Source organism: Felis catus, unplaced genomic scaffold (genome assembly GCF_018350175.1).
Source record: "Felis catus isolate Fca126 unplaced genomic scaffold, F.catus_Fca126_mat1.0 Un_scaffold_61, whole genome shotgun sequence".
Lineage (NCBI taxonomy): Eukaryota > Metazoa > Chordata > Mammalia > Carnivora > Felidae > Felis > Felis catus.
This window is the reverse complement of record NW_025408544.1, coordinates 139,915-166,090: the sequence shown is the minus strand read 5'-3', so window position 1 is coordinate 166,090 and position 26,176 is coordinate 139,915. Positions and strand designations below refer to the sequence as shown.

At 44.0% G+C, this 26,176-nt stretch overlaps 2 long non-coding RNA genes across 4 annotated transcripts; one reads left to right on the top strand and one right to left on the bottom strand.

The window, feature by feature from the left end:
- Positions 1 to 6,629: 6,629 nt before the first annotated feature.
- Positions 6,630 to 25,684, bottom strand: LOC123383716. 3 transcript variants are annotated; one of them, XR_006593765.1, is made up of 8 exons: positions 24,947 to 25,684; positions 15,724 to 15,862; positions 12,251 to 12,311; positions 12,108 to 12,143; positions 11,746 to 11,911; positions 8,952 to 9,105; positions 8,045 to 8,135; positions 6,630 to 6,741 (listed from the first exon to the last, which is right to left on the bottom strand). It is a non-coding gene; the product is annotated as an uncharacterized LOC123383716 (long non-coding RNA). The 3 variants fall into 3 exon arrangements; XR_006593763.1 differs by lacking the exon at positions 6,630 to 6,741 and having other exon boundaries at positions 7,999 to 8,135; XR_006593764.1 differs by lacking the exons at positions 6,630 to 6,741; positions 12,251 to 12,311 and having other exon boundaries at positions 7,999 to 8,135.
- On the top strand, positions 8,134 to 10,122 carry LOC123383717. Its single transcript, XR_006593766.1, has 2 exons — positions 8,134 to 8,905; positions 9,049 to 10,122. It is a non-coding gene; the product is annotated as an uncharacterized LOC123383717 (long non-coding RNA).
- Positions 25,685 to 26,176: the final 492 nt, after the last annotated feature.

The window sequence follows — 26,176 nt, the reverse complement described above, 5'->3', positions numbered from 1 at the left end:
TTTATATTTGTATTCAGATTGTTTCGGTTTTAACCTCTCCTAGCCCAGACTCATCCCACCTGGCAAATTACAGTCATCCTGTCTCCTTAGGCTCCACTTGTCCATGACAATTTTTAGATTTTTCCATATTTTTCATAGTCTGCAAAGTTTTGAGGGTACGTTTGTGGAATGTATTTTGTAGAATGATCCTTGGTTGGGATATGTCTAACCTTTGTTCAAATGCTTAAGCCAGAGTTATTGTGTTTTGGAGCAGAAGATCCAGAGGCATAGCGCCCTCCATAATTATTACTTCACATAAAGATTGTTTACTCTGAAGATTGGGGTCTTTTTTGGTTCCATACAAATTTTAGGACTGTTCTCGTTCTGTGAAAACTGCTGTTGGTATTTTGATGGAAATTGCATTAATTCTGTCAATTGCTTTGGGAAGTATAAACATTTTCACTATATTTGTACTTCTGATCTGTGAGTACGGAATGTCCTTCCATTTCTTTGTGTCATCTTGAATTTCTTTCATCACTGTTTTATACTTTTCAGAGCATAGGTCGCTCACCACTTTGGTTAGATTTATTCATAGATATCTTATTTTTGGTGTACGACTGTAAATGGGACTGTTTTTCTTAATTTATCTTTCTACTGCTTCTGTATTGTCTACAAATGCAACAGATTTCTGTACAATTATGTTGTATCCTGTGACATTGCTGAATTCATTTATCAGTTCTAGCAGTTATTGGGTGGACTCTTTAGGGTTTTCTATATATAGTGTCATGTAATCTGCAAATCGTTTCGTTTCGTTTGTCTGCTGGCTATGGCTAGGACTTCCAGTAATTTGTTTACTAAAAGTGGTAAGAGTAAACATCCTTGTCTTCTTCATGACCTTACAGGAAAAACTCTCAGATTTTCCCCATTAAGGTTGATTATAACTGCAGGGTTTTCATAGATAACCTATATTACATTAATGTATGTTTCCAGTAAACCTACTTTAGGGGGTTACATGCATGAACGGATGTTGTACTTTGTCAAATGTTCCTTTCTGCATGCATTGAAATGACTGTATGCTTCTTTTCTTTTAATGTTTATTAATTTTGAGAGAGACAGAGTGTGAGCAGGGGAGGGGCAGAGAGAGAGGGAGACATAGAATTCGAAGGAGGCTCTTGGATCTGAGCTTTCAGCACAGAGTCCGACGTGGGACTTGAACTCAGGAATCATGAAGTCATGACCTGAGCTGATGTCAGACTGTTAAAGGATGAGCCACCCAGATGCCCCGATCATCTGGTTCTTATCCTTTCTCCTGTTGATGTATTGTATCACATTGATTTGTGAATGTTGAACCACCTTTGTAGCTTGGGAATAAATCCCACTTAATTGTGGGATATATTTACAGTTGTTATATCTTCTTTTTGGATTGTACCATTTGCTGTTATATACTGTCCTCCCCTGTCTCTTGTTATGTACTTTTTTTAAGTGTATTTTTTTCTGATACAAGTATGGTTACTCCAGCTTTCTTTTGACATTCATTTGTGTGATGTTTCTCTATCCTCACTATTATTCTTGAGGTGTAAAGTGGGTCACTTGTAGGATGCTGAATCTGCTTTGTTTTTTCATCCATTCTTACTCCCTACATCTCTAGATTGGAGCATTCACTCCATTTCCCTCAAAATTGATTGATATGTATTGCCATTTTATTGCCTGTTTTGTTGTAGTTTCTAATGATTTTCTCTGATCCTTTCTTGCCTTTCTTTCATGTATTGCTTATTTTCTTTAGTGATATATTTTGATTTCTTTATCTCTATTCTTAGCATATTTATGACTGGTTTTAGTATATGGCTACTGTTAGGTGTTTATATAACCTCTTCTGCATTTAGCAGTTTGTATTAAGTTGATGGTCATTTACCTTTGAACCCATTACTTTCTCCTCCCTAGGTTTTTGGTAGATGTTATTATAGTTCAAATCCATTTCTCTGATTTCTTTAATAGATTTTTTTTCCAGAAATGTTCATTTTTTACTTGAATTGTGTCTTCTACCTCTATACTGTCACTGTTGGTCTCTCCTTTCCATTCAAAGAATCCCTCTTAATATTTCTTGCAGGACTGGTTTAGTGGTACAAACTCCTTTAGTTTTTGTTTGGGAAAGTCTGTGTCTCCTTCATCCTGAAAGATAGCCTTGCTGAATAGAATATTCTTGGCCGCTGATTTTTCCATTCAGCACTTTGAATATGTGATGTCACTCACTTCTGGCTTGCCAAGTTTCTGTTCAGAAATATGTAGCTAGCCTCATGGGTCTTCCCTTCTAAGTTAAGGACTGTTTTGCTGCTTTTACGAGTTTTTCTTTATTCTCACCCTAATTTGTAAGTTTGTTTACAGTAGGTTTGTGTGTTGGCCTTATTTGTTGATTTTGATGGGAATTCTCTAGTCTCCCGGATGTGGATGTTTGTTTCCCTCCCCCAATTAGGGATGTTTTCAGCTATTATTTCCTCAAATTTTCTTCCCCATTCTCTCTTCCTTCTGGGACTCCTACAACATGAATCCTATTATCTTTCCTGTAGTCACTGAGTTCCCTTCGTCTCATCTCACGTTGCAGAATTCTGTTCTCTCTCTTTGGTTTAGTGTGATTAATTTCTGTCACTCAGTCTTCGAGGTCACTAGTTTGTTCCGCTGCTTCTTCCATCACTCTGTTCATTCCAGCAAGCATGTTTTCTCCTTTATTGTGTCCTCAGTGTCTGTGTTGTATCTTATCTATGTCAGGGGTCTCACTCTTCTACTCATTTCTCAACTCCAATGAGTATCCTTATGATCATTGCTTGAAATTCTGTATCAGGTATGTTACTTATATCTCTTTGGCTTAGATCTCTGGCTGTGGCTTTGAGTAGGTCTTTCATTGTAGATAAACATCTCTGTGTGTCCATTTTGTTTGTCTCTCTGGCTCTATTTCTCTGTGTTAAGAAAGTCAGCTGTGCCTTCTGATCTTGAAATTAATGCCGTTATGAAGAAGAGGTCCTGGAGTCCTCAGCAGGGCATGTCTCCATTTATAGGACCTGGACCTTCAGGAGGCTATCGTATGGGTATTGCTCACTCCCTGCTGTTGTGTCTGGGTTACTTTTCCTTTCAGTGCAGGGGTCCGCACTGATTGCGTGCCTGTTGTGGGCTGTGCTTGTTCTCAGTGGTGTCAGTGGGACCCAGGCAGGCCAGCTGAGTCAAGAATCAAGAATCAGAATGAATACATGTGTCTCCTGTGGCCTGGGCATTGTGTAAAATGCCATGTTTACATTGCCTCTCTACACAGGCAGGGACCTGGCTATCACTCATCCTCCTGGATCACCCAGTGCTGGGTCAGCTGACCTCCAAAGCGCCAGGATCTAAACTCAAGGGAATTCAGCCCCCTTGGGTTTTAATGCCAAATGTTATGGAGATTAGTCTTCCCTGTGTCGGCCCCTTGGTGCGAGGGCTCACTTTCTCTGCTCCTTCTGCAGGCAGCCAGCCTCCAACTTTCTGACCTTCCTAACCTTCCTGATGCAGCTTCTATTTAGGTGTGGAGTTTGTTGTGCCATTCTTGGATCCCTCTCTGGTTCATGGACTTGGATGTGGAAGTTATGTAGTTGAAAACATGGTACAGGGTGGGCTCAGGGTCTGCTTAGTCTGCTATTAATTTTTAAATGCCTTATTATTTTGGATTTTTGAGACATGGGCAGACAGACTCATCTCACCCATGCACTTCAGGATTTGAAAGGAATGTTCCCACATTTGCTTCTAGTATTTTGTGCTTTGAAACTTTCTTTAATGAGGTATAATTTACATATAACAAAGAACCTCAAATTAAAGGGTATAATTTGATGAGACTTGATCTCATGGATACAGCACCATGAAGTCATATGGTTGCTCTCTAAACCTTAAATCATGATCCCTTTGTGTCTAGCGCTAATGTTGCTTTTGAAGTAAGGACTTTTTTTTTTACGTTTTCAGATATTGCCCAGGTGTCTGAAGGCCTGCACTAGGGTACCTACCTTCTTTTCTGATAGACTTTATTCCTGAAAGGTTGCAGTCATTCTACCTTTGGACTTTATCCTGTGTTGTATCTTTCAGTCTGTTCACTTAATTTTGTTGGAGTACTTTAATGCTGAGGGATGCATAATTGGATTGATTTTCACTAAATGGTATGAGCTGCAGTTCCAATCATGACAGAAAGCACGTGCTTCCTGTGTTAGGTACTCAAGAGCAAGGCAGATACCCTGGGCACTTGAGCTGAGTATATCACTCTGTCTTTTTGCCAGCCATCTTCCCTTCCCTGGGAGACAAGTGTCTCATTTTGGTCACACAGAAATGTAGGTGAAGTCAGCAGAGAAGGGTCCCTTCTCTTCCGTTTGTCTCTCAAACACCCTGTCACACTACCTTCTGCCTGTCCCTTTCCCTGACTCAATCCCCCAGGCCCACTGCTCCACTCCAGCCATGATCAGGGTGTCCTCCAGCTGCTGGCCTCTGCTCTGGCCATCGCTCAGTGAGGAAACTACAGGAGGATTATGTAGTTCATGGGTCTGATCAAGAAATCTCTGCTCTTCAGAGTCCTCCTACACGTGGTGCTCTCTGTGGAGACCTGGCATCCTGGGTTAGGGTCTGACCCTCACTCCTCTCTACAGTCACTGCTGGTCCCTCATCCTTCTCCACCATTAGAACTTAGCCATTTCCTAAGGACAGATACCTGTCTGTCTGACCCCAAGGCACCATGGACTCAGGGAATATTTCCAAAATAATTGAGCATAAGCACCCCATCAATGTAGATACAGGAAGTTCCCATCACCCCGGAAAACTCCCTCAGGCTCCCCTGCAGAAAGGGTGATCTTGCTTCTATCCTCCATCACCACCATTTCTGGCACTTTGTTACCTGTGTGTACAGGAATCCCACTGTGTGCACTCGATGGGGAGTGAGAGTAGATGGCCCTAGAAGCAGACGCTGACACAGAGACAAAACGATGAAAGGTAGATTAGGGGACAGTGGGAAGGACAAAGTGGAGGGGACAGGATGGGCAGGGAAAGCATTTAGGTAGATCTGACACCTTCTTAAAATGTATATATAATCACCATAGTCTGTCACCGTGCACAGTCCTGTTCAAATTTCAAGAGTTGTCCTATAAGGCAAAGAGATTTTGGTTTATTCCCCTGTGATCTTATGTTTTTCTACATGCATTCTGTCTTCTGTAGTTTATCTGTGGCTGTGGCCTCAGATGAACACTTTAGTGTGTGGCTGCATCTGTGAGATTAGGTGTAATAGAAAATGATTGTCTTCAGATCTAGGTCTCTGAATGTATACATTCTCATAATTATCTTTTCTTTCATTGTGTGGCAGGGCCCGAATTCTAATAGAAAAACGAGGGACATTGTCTTATTTTTTAAAACAGTGATTCCCACCCTGGGCTGAGTTGTTAACAGTCTTAGTTTAATGAACTCCCATGACCATCTTTTTTGGAGGATCATTGTGTGGAGATATCTTAATTGAAACTGTGAGAAGCGTGAGGGGACACTTCTCAGAGATTTTGCAGACGCTTTATGCACTGAATGTCTTCTTTTTCTCTTGTTCTTAGAAACAAATATTACCCCTGTTTTCCCAGATAACACAGCTGAGGCTCTGTGTAGGTCCCACTGAGAACTGGTATTAGGGCTGAGACAGCAGGAACACAGGCAAAGCATCATAATATTGTGAGAGAGGTTTGAGGAGATGCAAAGCTGTAGTCAGGGTGATGACAGGGGTTCAGCAGTGGTGGCATCTGGCCAGCCCTGAATTGTAGGATGACTCAGCTGATCTAGACCCTGTCTCCACTTTTACCCTCACGGAGGGATATGAACTTGGGCATACAGCATTTTCATAAGACCAAGTTAAATGTCCCATATCTCCAGGGCTCTTTTCCCCCCACAAATATCCAGAACCTTCAGGAAAATCCAGGGAGACAAGAATCTTTTTAGGTGATTACCTGCGTGCACTTTGGCAACACACTGACATTTTGGAGATGAATGCTGCATTGTGCACTGAGAGCGATCCCACATAGCAGCTCCGTATGGACCTCACACTCCCTGCTCAGGCTGTGACCAGGAATGACCTCCAACTGCATCTCACTGACCCCAACACCCTCCCCTCTGCACCTCCTCAAACTCTGCTTATTGTGCTCAACTTCCCTTCTATTCCTGTATGATTCAAGGCTCCCCCGGTTTTGCCCTGAATCCTCACTGGTGTTTCCATGTTGGTGATCACAAGGTCTGCATCGTTTAATGAATGTCCCTCTTTCACACAGGACACCTGATGCTCTAAAAGTTAGGGGTGCACCTAATTCATCACAGAACCCAAAACATTGTGTCTCCAACATACGCACCAGTACCGCTGATACATCTGCTTTTGTGTAAAAAATCCTCTTTCATTTGACAAGAGAAACGTATAGCTCACTGTATTACAGGGACATGACACTGCCCATTGTATGTATGTCCTGAGAAACTTGAGACATGCTACAGTGTCCTCAGGCAGTTTGTAGTTGGATTGCCAAGACTCACAACTGTCTCTACATCATTGCCACAAAGTCAATCATGAAGAAGATGAATATACTTTACCAGCCACTCGTCCAGTTCAGGTCATCTTAACAAATAGAGTAGGTGGAGGAGGGGGATGTGGCCTATAGCCCATGACTGGTGGTGAAGGGTGGTCCATGGGGTACAGCCTGCAAGGCAATCCTGGGAAAGGACCAGGACTCTTGCATACAAAATAGCCTGGAGAAAAGAAATGAGAGGTATGTTCATAGGACAGAACAGAGCACCAACACCAGCAAAAAGCAGAAATCCAAAGAAGCTGTTCTCATATCCTACTAGCTTCCCCACCACCAGGTTTCAAGAGGGCAGCATCAGCGCCAAAATCTCTACCCATACTTTGGGTTCCACTTACAGCTTTGAGGTGAGGAATGGATGTGATTGGGATAAACTAGTGTCTCCACGTGTCTGGAAACGTAGAAACAGCAAGGGCCCCTTTCCTAGAAGATTCATAGGCTGAATACTAAATTAACAAAGTAGCATATTCCAGATAGGAAGGCAACTATGTCCAGGATCACACTCCACCCTTCATCCCCTCCACCACAGAGGCTGTTTATTGTGTATGTGAAGAACTACAGAATGAGAAGGAATGACAAAGCCAGTGTCCACACATGGAATCAGAGCCCTCGTGGCTCAAAGTTCTGCCTCTAAGCCCCTGCCTGTGTCCAAACTACTGTCCCGACAATGGGGTCTCCTCCTCTCTGGAAGTGCTATCCATGGGCACAGAGACATATGGGGAGATGGGGACCCTGAGGGCCTGTAGAGGACCTGGGAAAGCATGCTCTTAGAGAAACAGCCTATACATGTTAGTTGGGTTCAGCTAATTTATTTTACTTCGGAGGTACTTCTCAGCTTAAGTGCAGTACACTTTGCAGGGTAATTGTGTCCTATGGAAAAATGAGCTGAAATTCTAAAAGACACAATTAACACAAATGCACTTTGATTTCTGGTGTAAGTTTCCATGTTTTAGCTGTACCTGTGACACAGGACACGAGAGAACGTGCTCATGTGAACACAAGTGAAGGACACCGTGGGCAATTGCCACACAGGTAATTTTGGATTTTTTCTCTTCACAACTTAAGTTTCAGTGCATGTTTTCTATCACAAACATGCCACTTCTTATAGTTCAGAGTGTTTGTGCCTAGGGCACACCTGAAGGGACTCTGGACAGCATGTTTACCAAAATGCTGATGGGTATGAAATTTATTTACTTTGTCTAAGACCATTCTAAAGGACACATACAAAAATATAAGTTGGAGTGAAGGCAGTTCGCATTTTCAAATTGTAAGGATACCCACAGATTTTTCTGAGCACATTAAAACCCTCAATAGAAGGAAACAGGAGAGGAAGAAACAGCAAGAGCAATGATTCCACATTGAGGAGATCCACAAAGAATGAGGCAAGGTAGGAGACTTCCAAGTGGAGTGTGGTGTCATCCTCCTTGATTTATTCCAGGAACACATTAGAAAAGCCCTATGGTCCCCACCTTTAGGCACGCTTAGCTGCTCAAGTTACCACAAACAGATGCCATCTGGGAAACAGGGAAGCCCGTAGACTCGGCAGTAAAGGTTTTGCATCTGGGGAAAAAAACCAAAAACAGCAAACATACCATACGACACACAAACCAGAGACAATGGCAGGAGAGTGTCCTGTACAGAAAGATGTGGCTGTCCATAAAGACTTAGAACTGAAAACGGCCACAGCATTTACTTTGTGCTTCTTGGCAGTTTTGGCAGAGCCAGTGTCGATGTCACTCTTGGTTGTGACACCTACTTCTGGTCCTGCAAAAAGCCCTAGAAGGGATGGAGGTTTATTCTGACTTGAGTAGACTGTTTGGAGGTCAAAAACAAAACAAAAAACCCTCCCCTCATACTTCTGACAACTTAAACTCTTTGCCCCAGTGAGATCCCAAATTACATGCACAGGGTGTCCCACATGCCTCTGGTGATACCCAAGAAGAACTTGAAGAACCATCCCTTATAACTTGATGAAGACTCCTAAAAGCCCTGATTCAGATGTATTCATCACTCATTGAACAACTATGGATGGCTGGGGGCACAACTAGATGGACGTACGTTACATTGTGCCTCATGCCTCACAGATCCCAGCACGTGGACTGTGTACAGGGCATTTCTGCTGAAGCGCTATGTCTGATTTTCTGCATACGGCCCCATTCCTTTTCCACAAGAGATGCCTGTACCAACCCATGGTGGGGGAAAGGACAAAGATGAGATCCTGAGCAACTTGAGGAATATGGTAATGGCAGCAGACACATTCCCCTTGCATCACAATGGTCTGTGGTACCGCCTCTGCACCTTGGCCCAAGACCTAACAGCCACAAAATAAGGTGAGTGTGTTTTACAAGTCAACTCCTAGTGCTCGGATCATCTTACCAAGTGTTGCAGGTGGAGGGGTTCCGGGTGGCCTCAGGGCCACTAAGGTTCAGGAGGTGGACGTGCCTAATAGTCCATGGGGGCGGGGTGTCTCCAGGGTAAGGCATGCAGAATCGTCCAGTTAACGGAGGAGGTCCCCAGGATCCAGACTGCCCTGCAGAACAGAAGTGACAGCTACATCCATATGCCAGACAAGAGAACCAATACCAAAAGCAGCTGTAACCCAGAGAAGAAGGTGTCAGCACCTGCCACCTTCTCTGCCACCAGGATCCAAGAGAATAGCATCAGTACCTGAAAACTCTGTCCGTGCCACTGGATACCACCTACAGCTTGGGGTAGTAGATACAAGAGGTTAACCTACTGCCACCACACATCACTGCCCACGTCTGTGGAAGAAAATGGCAAGGGTCCTGTCCTAGAGGGTTAACAGAAGTAATTACAGATTAATGAAGTAGCATTCTCCAGACAGGCAGCCATCGATGTCCAGGTTCACCCTGCATCCCTCCTCTACAGCGACTCCAGATGCTCTGCTTTTGCTATATTAAGAACACAAAAAAATGAGTGGGAATACACGGCTCATATTCTGCTCATGGAATCACAGCCACTCCTGGCAAAATATTCTGCAGCCAGACCCTCACTGTGCCTCCTCTGCTCTTCTCCCTGAGAAAGGAGTCTTCCCTCTTGAAGTGTTGTCAAAGGCCTCGGAGACCTCTGGGCAGTGGAGGATGCCTGGAATCTTGCAGGGGAAGGAGAGTCTTCTGTGAAGAATGAGTTACTTGTGGTGAATGTCTACAAAGCTCAGATGTGTTCATCTTAATTCATAGGGAATTCTGACTTTAAGCATACTACAGGACACAGAGTCATTATGTGCAATGGAAAAAAAGAGGGAGAAATTCACATAACAGATTTCATGCAAGTGTTTTGGTATAAAACTGGTATGTGTCATGAGACTATATCAGCTCTAACAGTGACTGGGGACACAACCAGAAACTGCTCATAGAAACACAATTGAAGGACACAGTGTTCAAATTGTTTTTACCTAAGGTATAGCTGGAGGATTCCAGACAAGTCATTTACCAACAAAGACAGAAAGGTGATGAGTGATGACATTGGCTTTCTCTATGACCACTCTAAATGGCACAGGGCACATAATAAAAAGTTGGAGTCATGATGTCGTTTCTAACAGGTTCATCTCCTAGCCAGAATCAAGAAAGGAAGACACAGCAGCCACACTGTTCCCACAGAGGTGAGGTCTGGAAGGGATCACCCAGGCAGGGAGACCTCTGTTTGGAGTGTGCAGTCATCCTCCTCTCATTATTTCCTGAAACTCACGGAAAAACCTTAAGGTACTCAGTCTATAAGCGCTTTTGGCTTCTAAACTTACCACAGAAAGCTGACAGACTAAAAATTGAGAAGCCTGTGGGCTCCTGGGTTATGAGTGTGCATTTAGAAAACAAAGAACAAACAGATATATCACACAACACGCAAAACGAGACAAGTCCGGGAGAGCGTGCTGTACATAAAGATGAGGGTTTCCCAACAGAGTTACAACTGAGAATTGCCCTGGCATTTACCTTGTCCTTGTCTGCATTCTTGGTACAGTCAGAACTGCTGTAACCCACAGAGGTTTCAGCAGTTTCTCGATCTACTAAAGACCCTAGAAGGGACAGAGGTTTATTCTGCTTTTAGAGGACTGTGTGGAATGAAAACAATCCCTCAACTCATTCCTCAAATATCTTAAACTTTTCCCTACAGTCAGGTCCCTGACCAGAGGCAGAGGGTATCCCAAATGCCTCAGGTGACCCCCAAGGATAAGGGGGAGAACCGTCCCCTCACCTTGATAAAGACCTCATGGTGCCCTAGTTCATGTTGTTTCATAATCACATAACTGTGGACAGCTCAGGCACAACTAGCAATTTAGAATTCACCAGTAAAACAGTTTTCTCAGTATACATCATGGGAAATCACGGATTCCATTACAGATCAAGAATTAATCTGAGGATGCTTGGATTCAGCATCCGACTCTTAATTTTGGCTCAGGTCACGATCTCACAGCTTGTGAATTCAAGCCCAGCGTTGGGTTCCTCACTGACAGTGTGGCACCTGCTTGGCATTCTGTCTATGCGTCTCTCAAAATGAATAAACTTAACAAAAAAAGAATAACATTGAGAATACTGGTTTGGTGTATATCCTCAATGAGTCCTCAAGAAGGGTGCATTTCTTCAGGCTTCAGGCAAATTGTTCAATCTCCCAGCTTATCTACAAGCTGCCTTCCGCATGAGAGCAGTTAGTATATAAGGAAAGACTAATTTGACACTATCGAGAAAAGGAAAACTGTCAGAAGTTATCAGTGAAGCTGCTGCAGAGTTGCACTGATACCAACAGAGTACTAAGCTAAGCTTTATGGAACTTAAATTGAGGGATGTATGGCTACAGTTCCCAAAACAAACAAAAAGAAAGACTGTTAAAACTAGTGAATAAATGATCTTCTCCTCAAATAAACTAAAGTCTTCACATTGTGTCCGGGTGGGAAGAAGGTTTCCAGGCTCTTCAGACAGGGGGATGCTAGAGAAGGTGGGAGGGTCACCGTCAGAGGAGGGGCATGAGCTCCACCAGTCACAGGGACAAGTGCCTCACTGTCTGTGGCACCAGAGGAGAACACCCTTCTGTCACCCCTTTGGACCACCTGCCGTCCTTAGTGCTTGTGATTCTTTCCAGACCACACGATGATCACACACAGGAACAGGCTGCACAGCAGAAATTAGACTGCAGCACATCACAACGTGCTCCTTACCTCTCCTTGGAGGGTTCTTGCAGTGATTGGTTTCTGCCTCGTGTATCCCTCAGGCAGCCTCTTTGCTTCCATCCCATCCAGTCTTGGATACAGAAAAATAATGGACTTCTATAAGAGTTGCAACACCACGTCGTCTACTAGACAACAAACAGGGCAGGCGTCATCCCTGGAAACACCCATAAAAACGCAAGTCAAATGACCACACCTGTATTTCAAGTAAGCGACCTCCCTGCCCTGCTCCACCATCTCCCTGTCCCAAATCTGAGTCTTGATCTGGGCGAGAAAAAACACATCCACTTTCAGTCAGAAGGTGGTGCCAGACTGTGCACCAAACAAAGAGGAGGAAACAAGAAGACACTTACCTAGTTGTCCTGAGCATTCTTCTCATGAACTGCAAGCTGAAAAAGCCAACAATGAAAATCCCATGGTTAGGGATTCCAAGGGCCACTACACTCACCCGCGTGAGGTGCTAAGGGTTCAGTATGTCAGGCAGAACTCAGGTTACCTGGTATCTAAAGGTGAACTCTGCCTGCTGCAGCCGTTCCCATGTTTGTTCAATTTGTTGCCTGTGAGTTACAATTGCTCTTGTCAGGTAAGGCCCAATATTGGGTATGATTTTAAATAAGCTGCCCACGTTCCCAAGAACCTCATATCTGTCCCCTGATACAATTTATTCTTACACATGAAACACTTTGCCCATGATTATCAATGTACAGTAGGATCAAAGCTATTGTTACATCCTTTCCTTACTCATTATTCCATGCCTGTAGGGTTCAGAGTTCATAGAATTCCTTCCCATTTTCAATCTTTCTCTAACTCATCATGTGACAAGTGTCTTTTATCATAAAGATCTATTCTTCTATAACTTATATCCTCACCATGTTTCCCAGGGTTGCAAAGACGAGGGCCATGAAATGGCACTACCACATTGATGGGTATTAGTCATTGTATGACACACTGCTTTCCTACAGATGATGACAATTGACACCACCCCCGAGGAATGTTACATGGACAAAGTTTCCACACAGTCTGGCCACTACTTGAGATCTGCAAATGTTTAGAAACTTAATTGTTTTATTCTTTCTAAACTTACCTTTTTTTTTATCTAATACTCTATGCATATGTTGACTTTAAACATTACAAAAAGATTAAAAACCAAAAAATGAACAGTGGTTTCATGAGCTGCTGGTAATTACTAGCTGAACTCACTTGTACTTGTTTATTTCTTCTGTAGCTATTTTCTTTTTTTTCCCTAATGTTTATTTATTTTTGAGACAGAGAGAGAGTGAGCACATGCATGAGCGGGGGAGGGACAGAGAGAGATGTAACAGAATCTGAAACAGGCTCCAGGCTCTGACCTGTCAGCACAGAGTCTGACACGGGGCTTGAACTCCCAGACTGTGAAATTATGACCTGAGCTGAAGTCAGACGCTTAAACGACTGAGCCACCCAGTTGCCCCTTATGTAGCTATTTTTTTTTTATTTTTTTTTCAACGTTTATTTATTTTTGGGACAGAGAGAGACAGAGCATGAACGGGGGAGGGGCAGAGAGAGAGGGAGACACAGAATCAGAAACAGGCTCCAGGCTCTGAGCCATCAGCCCAGAGCCTGACGCGGGGCTCGAACTCCCGGACCGCGAGATCGTGACCTGGCTGAAGTCGGACGCTTAACCGACTGCGCCACCCAGGCGCCCCTTATGTAGCTATTTTCAAATTTTACCTGCAGCTGCCAGCTGATTCTTCTTTGCCTCCAGTTCACAGTGTCATTTTCAGTGTCACAGTCAGGAACAAGGTCCAGAAGTTCTCCCTTTTTACCTCCCAGCACTCTTGAAGGCCTATGCAAATATCCCTTCCCCCACTTCTCCCATAAATGCACAGACTGACACCCCAATCAGAGAAATGAAGTGAACACCCCATTTAAGTGCAAGAAAATTCAACTTCTGTCTCCTGCCACGTCTCTACTATTGGAACTGTCTTTCTAGTTCTCTTGTTTCCTCTCCTTTATCATAAAGTCATCAAATAACATTGTACTTTGTGCCTTCCCAGAGTTGGTCTTTTGTTTGATATGGTGAAGACTCATTTCATCAGTGAGTGAAAAACCATATCTGACCAACTGTACCCATTAGGATGAATCGGGATCATCACTAGTCTTACACCTCCATGGGGAGCCCTGATTCTCAGTCCAAAAGTTGTACCATGACGCAGGCAATCACCTGAAAGGCGACCTTCCAGAATATGGTTTCACTAACATTGCAGCTCACTCCCAGATATTGCTAGAGTTCAGGACTGCAACCCCTGCCTCCACCTTCAAAAGGCCAATCTTAGAACAACATCATCTCCTGACGTACAACCTGATATGAACTGTCACACAGTCTGGGTTTACTTCCAGGAAAGAGATTTCAGGTGGAAAACTCTCAACTTCATGGAGCCAAATGTACTTTAACAAGACTCATTACATTGATAGTGAAGGCAGCAAAAGGCAATGCTTGGCAAGGCTGGGTTGCTGTGTTTCCCTCAGACTATTTTCTTTGTGGTGTTGATTGAGATGGTTTCAACTTGACACCTGATGTACTCAAGAATCACACGCAAAATTGAAAATCTCTTAGAAAATGACATAAAAGCACTAGACAGAGAAAGGCACATGCATTTCCTTCTGGCCTCAGGCAGTACTTCGGCAAATGCTTGCTGGAGTGGTTGTAATGTAGTGGCTCTGTTGTAAGGGGTTGAAGATAGAGAGGTGGTCAGGGTGCTGTGCCCACTCACAGAAAGAGCTTACGAGTTAACAAAAACAAGATGCCAGTGAGACAGAGCAAGCCCTAACCCCAGCTGTGGGAAGGACGAACATAAAGGTGAGTCTCCAGGGAAGAGAAGACTTCACTTTCCAACATGAGTGAGGGACCATAAAGTCCCCCATCTACTCCTGAGAACAAAAGGAAATACTGTACAAAGGAGGAAACATGTGACTGAATGCACCAAGTATCTGACAACCCCACAAAGATACACAAGACCAAGATGGAGAAGGAAGCCCAGGACAAAGCCAGCCTGGCGGTTGGACCCAAACTCCCTAGGACTCATCATTGATGTGGGGGGCATACATTTGAATGGCAAAGAAGCTGAACAACTTTATGGGCACAGACTTAGAAGTAAACAAGTGTAGTTCAGGGGCGGCCAGCAAAGATGAGCCCTAGTGAAGCTGCGGGCTTTGGCCAAGACTCAGAAGAGTTACACTTAAAAAATCAGGGGACAGGAAACAACTTGACTTTCTTAGGGATTGGGCCTGCAGTGAGAAATCTCACTGGCAGAATGGATTCAGGGATCCAGTACTGCTGGTACCTCTACCCACTTTCCAGAAAGCAACTTCCATTGTTTCTGCAGCAAGATAATTCATTTTTTCCCCACACATTTTTGACCCATGTCTGGTCCTGAACAAAAATGACCTAATTGCTGGGTGACAAAACAGTGTGATGCGATTGAAACCTATAGGACAGTGTAGGTGGATCCAGGTATTAAAGTTATTAATGATGGTACCTTCCCTCTTCCGCCCCCAAAACATGACATAATGTGTGGCAAGCACTTAGGAGAAAGAAAAAATGCAGGCTACGTTACAGAAAGCAAGGTAGGAAGGGTAGGTCCAATTCTACTGAATGCGTTGGGCAAAAATACTCTGGACCCAGTTCCAAAAGAAATACAATTATCTCTACTGGCTGCCATGTTCTCCCATACAACCTGGTCCTTGTGACAGTTCTCACATGAACATCTTACTTTTCTAATTTTTTTTAAACATTTATTCATTTTTTGATAGAGACACAGTGCGAATTGGGTAGGGCCAGAGGAAGATATAGAATCCAAAGCAAGCTCCAGGCTCTGAACTGTCAACACAGAGCCCAACATGGGGCTTGAACTCATGGACCATGAGATCATGACCTGAGCCGAATTTGGACGTTCAACCGACTGAGCCACCCAAGGGCCCCCATCTTACTTTTTTGTAGGCACTTTTCTTTGTTCATAGAATTCTTCCAGGTTATGTGCTTTCTCCTTCAGATGTTTGACTTTTGCTTCCTTTGTGGCTTTCACAGACCTCAATGCATTACACTTATCTTCCAGGGCGTTTTTATTTTCTGGAAAAAAAAAAGGTGTTTTCTTGATAAACGTGCACATGACCTGAGTCTTGATTTTGGTGAGGCAGAAAAAGCACAAGAACCATGAAAGCATGAAAGTATTCTTTCCCTTACCAATGCAAAGTCACTGCCATCATATGGGGATTTCTCCCCAACAGAAAATATAACTTCTAGTTGACAGTTATTGGACCTCAAGGCTGTTAGCTCTACATCCTTGAATTCAACATTTGCATCTTGTGGTTAAGACAGATATGAGGAAAGACTTTCATGGAAAACTGATCACACAACAATTTGTACCTCACACAGCAAGATCGTGCATTGCAATCAACAAACACCTTGAGGCATGAATATAACTAGAAGACAAAGATGATGGAAAATAGTTCATGTCTAACAACTCATGGCTTTCTTAGTGGTGTGTGTGTGTGTATGTATGTATGTATGTATGTATGTATGCCTGTTTATCCCCCATTCACGTTGAAAATTTACTATTCAGCATTCAGAGAGAAGGAGACTATTGAGCACCTGGGTGGCTCAGTTAGTTGAGCATCAGATTCTTGATTTTGGGTCAGGTCATGATTGTAGGATCATGTGACCCAGACCTGTGTTGGGCTCCACACTGAGTGTGAATCCTGCTTAAGATTCTCTCTCTTTCCCTCTCCCTCACTTGCATGCCCCCTCACTAAAATTAAAAAAAAAAATCATAAAGCATAATTTAAACATAATTTTTAAAGGGAAAGGATTATACACTTTGGCTGTCACCCTTTCTCTCTCAACTATATTTGGGTATTTTCTACATATCTTGGAGGGCAGAGTTGAATGATGTGATAATTACCTAGTTGTGAAAATAAAAGATAACTCCTAGTCCTTGAAATAGCAAATCTCATCTTGGCAGTCCTAGTAAAATTCCAGCTCATTGGTCAGAAAGAGTTTTGGCTCCCAGAGGCCCACTGTCTACTGTGGTAAATGGCAGGCAAATATGCTGTGCTCACTTCACCCAATGAACAAAAACCCTCCAAAGCCAAATTTCGGTACAACTCAGCAGCCAACTCTTAACCACTTCCTGATTCTTCACATTTCTTTCTCTCTCTCTGAGTTTGCAAGGTAGCAAGTGCACTTTGAACCGTGTCATGTAAAATTTCCTTAAAGTGGGTGCCTGGGAGGCTCATTCAGTTAAGCATCTGACTTCAGCTCAGGTGGTCATCTCATGGTTTGTGAGTTTGAGCCCTGTGTCGGACTCTGTGCTGACAGCTCGGAGCCTGAGGCCTGCTTCGGATTCTGTGTCTCCCTCTCTCTCTGTCCCTGTCTCTAAAATAAACAAAAATAATTTTATGTTTACTTGTACTCAACAAGTACAAAAAGATAGAGATCATACCGTGCACAGTTTCAGACCCCAATGCTATGAAACTCGAAATCAACCACAAGAAAAAATTTGGAAAGATAACAAATACTTGTAGACTAAAGAACATCCTACTGAACAATGAATAGTGGAATGCAAGCTGCTGCAGCCACTCTGGAAAACAGTACTGAGGCTCCTCAAAAAGCTAAAAAGAGAACGATCCTACGACACAGCAATTGCAATAATAGGCATTTATCTAAGGGATACAGGTGTGCTGTTTCGAAGGGACACATGCACCCCCATGATTATAGCACCACTATCAACAATAGCCAAAGTATGGAAAAAGCCCAAATGTCCATTGATGGATGAATGGATAAAGAAGATGTGGTGTGTGTGTGTGTGTGTGTGTGTGTGTGTGTGTGTGTCTGTGTGTGTGTGTGATGGAGTATTACTCAGCAATCAAAAAGAATGAAATCTTGCCATTTGCAACTACATGGGTGGAACTAGAGGGTATTATGCTAAGTGAAATTAGTAGTCAGAGAAAGACAAATATATGACTTCACTCGTAGGAGGTCTTTGAGACACAAAACAGATGAACATATAATGGAAGGGAAACAAAAATAATATAAAAACAGGGAGGTGTACAAAAGCACACACATAAATATGGAGAACAAACAGTGGGTTACTGGAGGGGTTGTGGGGGGGGGGAGATGGACTAAATGGGTAAGGGGCACTAAGGAATCTACTCATGAAATAACTGTTGCACTATATGGTAACTAATTTGGATGTAAATTGTAAATAATAAAAACTAAAATAAAAAAAAAGAATGAATGGGTGAACCAAGAAGTTAAAGGGAAAATTAAAAAGTACATGGAAGCCAACGAAACGGATAACACCACAGTCCAAAACCTCTGGGATGCAGCAAAGGTAGTCATAAGAGGAAGTTTAGCAATCCAGGCCTTCCTAAAGAGGGAAGAAAAGTCCCAGTACACAACCTAAGCTTATACCTTAAAGTAATGGAAAAAAAGATCATCAAATAAAAACCAAATCCAACAGAAGACAAGAAATGATAAAGATTACAGCAAAACTCAATGCTTTCAAAACTGAAAACAAAACAAAACAAAAAAACAAACAACAACCCCCCCCCCCACACACACACACAAACAGTAGAAGAGATCAATGTAACCTGAAGCTGGTTCTTTGAAATAATTAATAAAATTGATAAACCACCAGCCAGTTGGATCAAAAAGAATAAGGAAAAGACCCAAATAAATAAAATCAAGAATGAAAGAGGAGAGATCACAACCAACACAGCAGAAATACAAAAAAGAATAAGAGAATATTATCAGCAATTATATACCAATAAAATGGACAATCTGGAAGAAATGGACAAATTCCTAAAAAATATACAAACTATGAAAACTGAAAGAGGAAGAAATAAAAGATTTGAACAGACCCATAACCAGTAAAGAACTGAATTAGTAATCAAAAATCTCCCAAAAAACAAGAGCCCAGGGCCAGAATGCTCTCCAGGGGAATTCTACCAAACATTTAAGGAAGAGTTAACACCTATTCTCTTGAAGCTGTCCCAAAAATAGAAATGGAAGGAAAACATACAAACTCTTCCTATGAGTCGGCATTACCTGGATTCCAAAACTAGACAAAGATCCCACTAAAAAGTAGAAGTATAGACCAATTTTCATGATGAACATGGATGCAAAAATCTTCCACAAGATATTAGCCAACCAGATCCAATGATACGTTTAAACTTTATTCACCACAACCAAGTGGGATTTAACTTGGAATGCAAGGCTGGATCGATATCCACAAAATAATCAATGTGATTCATCACATCAATAAAAGAAGGGACAAGAGCCACATGATGCACTCAATAGATGCAGAGAAAACATTTGACAAAATACAGCATCCTTTCTTGATAAAAGGATTCCACCAAAAAACTGTTAAATGATCCATGAATTCAGCAAAGTGGCAGGGTATAAAATTAATGCACAGAAATTAGTTGCATTCTTGTACACAAACAAGGAAGCAACAGAAAGAGAAATCACAGAATCGATCCCGTTTACAATTGCACCAAAACCCATAAAATACCTAGGAATAAATCTAACCAAAGAGGTGAAAAATCTATACACTGAAATCTATAGAAAGATTATAAAAGAAATTGAAGGGGCGCCTGGGTGGCGCAGTCGGTTAAGCGTCTGACTTCAGCCAGGTCACAATCTCACGGTCCGTGAGTTCGAGCCCCGCGTCGGGCTCTGGGCTGATGGCTCAGAGCCTGGAGCCTGTTTCCGATTCTGTGTCTCCCTCTCTCTCTGCCCCTCCCCCGTTCATGCTCTGTCTCAAAAATAAATAAACGTTGAAAAAAAAAAAAGAAATTGAAGATGACAAACACACAAAAACGAAAAACATTCCATGCTCTTGGATAGGAAGAACAAATATTGTTAAAATGTCAATAGTACCCAAAGCAATCTACATATTCAACGCAATGCCTATCGAAATAACACCAACATTCTCCACAGAGTTACAACAAACAATCCTTCAATTTGTATGGAACCAGAAAAGACCCCGAATAGCCAAAGCAATCTTGAAAAAGAAAACCTAAGTAGGAGGTATCACAATCCTGGTCTTCCAGCTGTATTAGAAAGCTGTAATCATCAAGACAGTACGGTACTGGCACAAGAACAGACACTCAGATCAATGGAACAGAATAGGAACACAGAATTGGACCCACAGATGTATGGCCAACTAATCTTTGACCAAAAGAAAGAAGATCCAATGGAATAAAGACAGTCTCCTCAGCAAGTGTGCTGGGAAAACTGGACAGTGATATGCAGAAGAATGAGCCTGAACCACTTTCTCACACAAAAAGACACTCAAAACGGATGAAAGACCTAAATGTAAGATAGGCAGCCATCAAAATCCTCAAGGGAAAAGCAGGCAAAAACCTCTTAATGTTGGCGTCCACATCTTCTTACTCAACACGTCTCCAGAGGCAAGGGAAACAAAAGCAAAACTGAACTATTAGGACCTCATCAAAATAAAAAGCTTCTGCACAGAGAAGGAAACAATCAGCAAAACTAAAAGGCAACCAACAGAATGGGAGAAGATATTTGCAAACGACATATGAGATAAAGGATTAGTATTCAAATCTATAAGAACATACCAAACTCAACACCCAAAAAACAAGTAATCCAGTGAAGAAATAGGCAAAGACACGAGCAAACACTCCTCCAAGGAAGACATCCAGATGGCCAACCGACACATGAAAAAATGCTCAAAATCACTCATCAAATACAAATTAAATACAAATTAAAACCACAATGAAACACCCCCTCACCCCTGTGAGAATGGCTAACATTAACAACGCAAACAACAACAGATGTTGGCGAGGAAATGGAGAAAGAGGAACTCTTGCACTGTTGGTGCACTAGCTTGCACTGCTGGTGCAGCCACTCTGGAAAACAGTATGTAGGTTCCTCAAAAAATGAAAAAGAAGACTGTTCTACAACCCAGCAGGTGCACTAGTAGGTATTTATGCAAGGGATACAGATATGCTACTATGAAGGGACACGTGAATCCCAAAGTTTATAGCAGTACTATCAACAATAGCTAAAGTATGGAAAAAGCCCAAATGTCCATGGATGGATGAATGGATAAAGACGTGGTATATATACATACATATACATATATATACATATAATGTATATATACATATACATACATAATGTATATGTGTGTGTGTGGGTGTGTGTGTGTTTGTATACACATACATACATATACACACCATGGAATATTACTTAGCCACCAAAAAGAATAAAATCTTGCCATTTGAAACTACATGGATGGAGAGCCTCCTGGGACCTAACACTAACTGTAAACATAACCCTAACCATAACCCTCACCCTCTAGCACATGAAAAGTAAACCAGATCCACAGCCGCACATGTACCCTCACTTCAGCCCTCCATGGAATTAACAACATTGGTGTCGCTTTGGCCTTAGCAACTTCCCTGTACTGAACTCTTACCCTAGCTAAGTGTCTATCCCCATGGGGACCCAATTCCAAAGTCTGACAACAGCACGCACACGGGTTCGAGAATCGGTGCAACAATACTCGGCATGGAACATGGAACATCACCATGTCTTTTGAAAAGTGTGATTGCAGCTGCACGACAGGATTCCTGAGGCCTATTCCAAGGGTGGCCCAAACATCTCTCTGGCCTTGGATCCTATGAACTGATACTGACCAGCATGCTCCCTTATGTACTCCACTCAGCCCTTTGGAGAGACAACTGCACTGTTGTGGGTTCAGTGCCTGAAGCCTCCTGGGACCTAAAACTAACCCTAACCGTAACCCTAAACATAACCCTCAACTTACACATAACCCTATCTCTAATCGAACCCTATACTTGACCCCCACCTTCTCTAGGGCCCTCAACACAGCCCTTGAGGGAGATCATGAGACTGGAGTCACTTCAGCCCTGTCAACTTCCTTGGACTGACCCTAACCCTAGCTAAGGCTTTCTCCCCATGGGGACCCAATTCTAAAATCTGACAACAGCCCCCACAATGGTTCGAGAATTGGTGCAAAAATACTCAGCATGGAACGTGGAACATAACCATGTCATTTCAAAAGCACGACTGCAGTTGCACAAGAGGACTCCTGAGGCCTACCCGAAGGGTGGCCCATACATTTGCCTGGCCTTGGAACCCAAAGACTAATCCTGACAGGCACCCTCCCTTGTGTCCTACACTCAGCCCTTCGGGGAGACAATTGTTCTGCTGTGCGTTCAGTGCCTGGAGCTTGCTGGGTTAGGACCTAACCCTAACCCTAATCATAACCCTAATCGTAAACTTCAATCTACACCTAACCCTATCTCTAACCCAAATACTACACTTGACCCGCACACTCGCATGGGCACTCAATTCAGCCCTCCAGCGAGATCACGAGACTGGAGTCTCTTCAGCCATGGCCACACCGCTGGAACGAACTCTAACCCAAGCTATGGCTCTGTATGGATTGGGACCCAATTCCAATGTCTGACAACAGCTCTCACACTGGTTCAAGAATTGGTCCAGAAATAGTTGGCATGGAACTTGGAACATCACCATGTCACTTCCAAAGCGCGGGTGCAGCTGCAAGGGAGGAATCCTGAGGCCTACCCTAAGGGTGGCCCATCCATTTGTTTGGTCTTGCAACCCAAGTACGAAGACTGACGGGCACCCTCCCTTGTGTACTACACTCAGCTCTTCAGGTTGACACCTGCTCTGTTTGGGGTCAGTGTCTGGAGTCTCGTGGGACCTAACCCTAACCCTAACAGTAACCCTAACCATAAATATCACCCTACACCAAACCCTATCTATCTCATTAAGTCTACACCAGACCCACAGCTGCGCATGTGCCCTGACTTCAGAGCTCCATTGAATTCACAACCCTGGAGTTGCTTCGGCCCTGGTGACATTCCTGGACCAAACCCTAAACCTATCTAAGTGTCTCTCCCATGGGGAAACAAGTCCAAAATCTGACAATAGCACACACAAGCATTCGAAAACAGGTGTAGAAATACTTGGCATGGAATATATATCATCACCATGTTATTTCCAAACTGTAACCCTAAACATACCCCTAACAATTACCCTCACCCCACACCTAACCCTATATCTAACCCTACCCTACACTGAACCAAACCCTCACATGTGCCCTCAATTCAGCCCTCGAGGGAGATCACAAAACCGGAGTTGCTTCGAGCCTGGCGACTTCCCTGGACCAAACCCCAATGCTAACTAAGGCTTGGGGACCCAATTCCAAAGTCTGACAACAGTATGCACACGGGCTCGAGAATCAGTGCAGAAATACTTGGCATGGAACGTGGAACATCACCATGTCATTTCCAAAACGCGACTGCAGCTGCACGAGAAGCTTCCTGAGTCCTACACGAAGGGTGACACATACATTTCTCTGGCCTTGTTAGTCAAAGGCTAATCCTGACCGGCACCCTCCCTTGTGTACTCCACTCAGCCCCTCGGGTTAACACCAGCTCTGCTGTGGGATCAGTGTCTGGAGTCTTCTGGGACCTAAACCTAACCCTAATCTTAAACATAATCCTTACCCTACACCTAACCCTATCAACCTCAATAAGCTACACTAGACGCATAGCCATGCACATACCCTCACTTCAGCCCCCTATGGAATTCACAACACTGCTATGGCTTCTGCCATGGTGACGCCCCTGCACCGAAACCTAACCCTAACTGAGGCTCTGTCCCCATGGGGACCCAATTCCAAAGTCTGACAAGAGCATGCATATGGGTTCGAGTATCGGTGCAGAAATACTCGACATGGAACGATGAACATCACTGTCATTTTCAAAGCGGAACTGCAGCTGAACAAGAAGATTCCTGAGACCTATATGAAGCTTGCCCAATATTTGTTTGGCATTGGAACACAAAGACTAATCCTAACTGGCACCTTCCTTTGTGTACTCCACTCAGCCCATCGGGGAGACAACTGCTCTGTGGTGGAGTCAGTGCCTAGAGACTCCTGGGACCTAACGCTAGCCCTAACATAACCCTAACCATAACCCTCACCCTACACCTAGCCCTAACATTAACCCAAATCCTACACTTGACCCGAACTGTCGCATGGGCCCTCAATTCAGTCCTCGAAATAGATCATGAAACTGGAGTCGATTCACTCCTGCTGACTTCCCTGGACCTAACACAAACCCTAGGTAAGGCTCTCTTCCCATCGGTACCCAATTCCAAGTCTGACAACAGCATGCACATGGTTTCGAGACTCTGTACAGAAATACTCGACATGGAATGTGGAACATCACTATCTCATTTCAAAAGCGCGACTGCAGCTGCATGAGACGAATCCTGATGCCTACCCAAAGGGTGACCCTTACATATTTCTGGCCTTGGAACCCAAAGACTAGTCCTGACTGACACCCACCCTTGGGGACACCACTCACCCCTTCGTGGAGACAACACCACTGGTGTGGGTTCAGTGCCTAGAGCCTCCTGAGACCTAACCCTAACCCTAATCATAACCCTAACTATAACCTTCACCCTACACCTAACCCTATCTAGCACACTAACTCTAAACCAGATTCGCAGCCGCGCATGTGCCCTTACTTCAGCCCTCCATGGAATTCAAAACACTGGTGTCGCTTCGGACTTGGCGACTTCCCTATACTGAACCCTGACCCTAGCTAAGTGTCTATCCCCAGGGGGACTCATTTACAAAGTCTGACATCAGCACATACATGGGATCAAGAATCGGTGCATAAATACTAGGCATGAAACGTGGAACATCACCATGTCATATGCAAAGCACGACAGCAGCTGCACGAGAAGAATCCTGAGGCCTACCCGAAGGGTGGGCCATATGTTTGTCTGGCTTTGGTACCCAAAGATTAATGCGAACGAAAACCCTCCCTTCTGTACTGCACTCAGGCCTTCAGGAAGACAACTGTTTTGCTGTAGAGTCACTGCCTTCACTCACCTGGGTCCTATCCCTAACAGTGAACTGAAACATAACCCTCACCCTAAACCTAACCGTATCTAGCACACTAGCTCTACAGCAGACTCACAGCCACACATCAGCCCTCCATTGAATTCACAACAGTGGTGTTGTTTCAGCCTGGCAACAACCCTGGATGGAACCATACCCTAGCTAAGGCTCTTACCCATGGGCACCCAAAAGCAAAGTCTGAAAACACGACGCACCTGGGGTACAGAAGCAGTGCAGGATCACTCTGGAACCTCAGCATGTCGTTTCTCAGGCCCGGCTACAGCTTCCTGAAAGGATTGCTGAGGCCTACATGACCAACGGCCCATACAATTGTCTGGAATTGGAACGGAAATACTAAAAATGACCAGCATCCTCCCATGTGCCCTCAACTCAGCCCTTTGGGGAATCCTGCACTGCTGTGCAGACAGCTGCACTGCTGTGGACAACTGCACTGCTGTGGACTCAGTTCCAGGAGCCTCCTGGGACCTAACCCTACCCCTAACCAGAACCCTCAACTGAAACCTAACCCTATGTCGAAACCTAATACTACACTTGACCTGCACTGTCACATGGGCCCTCACTTCAGCCCTCGAGGGAGATCACGAGATTTGAGTCGCTTTGCATCTGGGGACATCCCTGGACCGAACCCTAACCCTAGCTAGGGCTCTCTCCCCATGGGGACCCACCAACGTCTTGCAACACCACGTGCTTGGGGTCCAGAAGCGATGTAGGATCATTCGGCATAGAAACTGGAACATCACCAAGTCATTTCCAAGGCCTGAGTACAGGTGCTCAAGAGAATTCCTGAGTCCTAACTGATGAGTGGTCCATAGAATTGTATGGCCTGGGACCCAAAGACTAATCTTGACTGGCACCCTCCCTTGTGCCCTCAACTCAGCCTTTCAGGGAGACAACTGCACTGCTGTGGGTTCAGTGCAGGGAGAATCCTGGGACCTAACCATAACCATAACCCTAACCCTAACCAGAACCCTCAACAGAAACCTAATGGTATCTCGAACCCAAACCTATGACTCACACCGTTGCATGGACCCTCAATTAAGCCATTGAGGGAGATCATGAGAGTGGAGTCGCTTCAGCCCTGGTGTCATCTCTGGACCGAACCTTAACCCTAGTTAAGGCTATCTCCCCATAAGGACCCAATACCAAACTGACAACACCACGTGCCTATGGTCCAGAAGCGGTGCAGGATCACTCAGCATAGAATCTGGAACATCACCATGTAATTTCCAAGGCCCGGTGGCAGCTGTCTGAGAGTATTCCTGAGGTCTACCCAAACACTGGCCCACAGCGTTGACTGGCCTTGGAATCCAAAGACTCATCCTGAGGGCACCCTCCCTTGTGCCCTCAATTCAGCCCTTCGGGGAGTCAACTGCACTGCTGTGGCTTCAGCGCCTGGAGCCTGTTGGGACCTAACGCTAACCAGA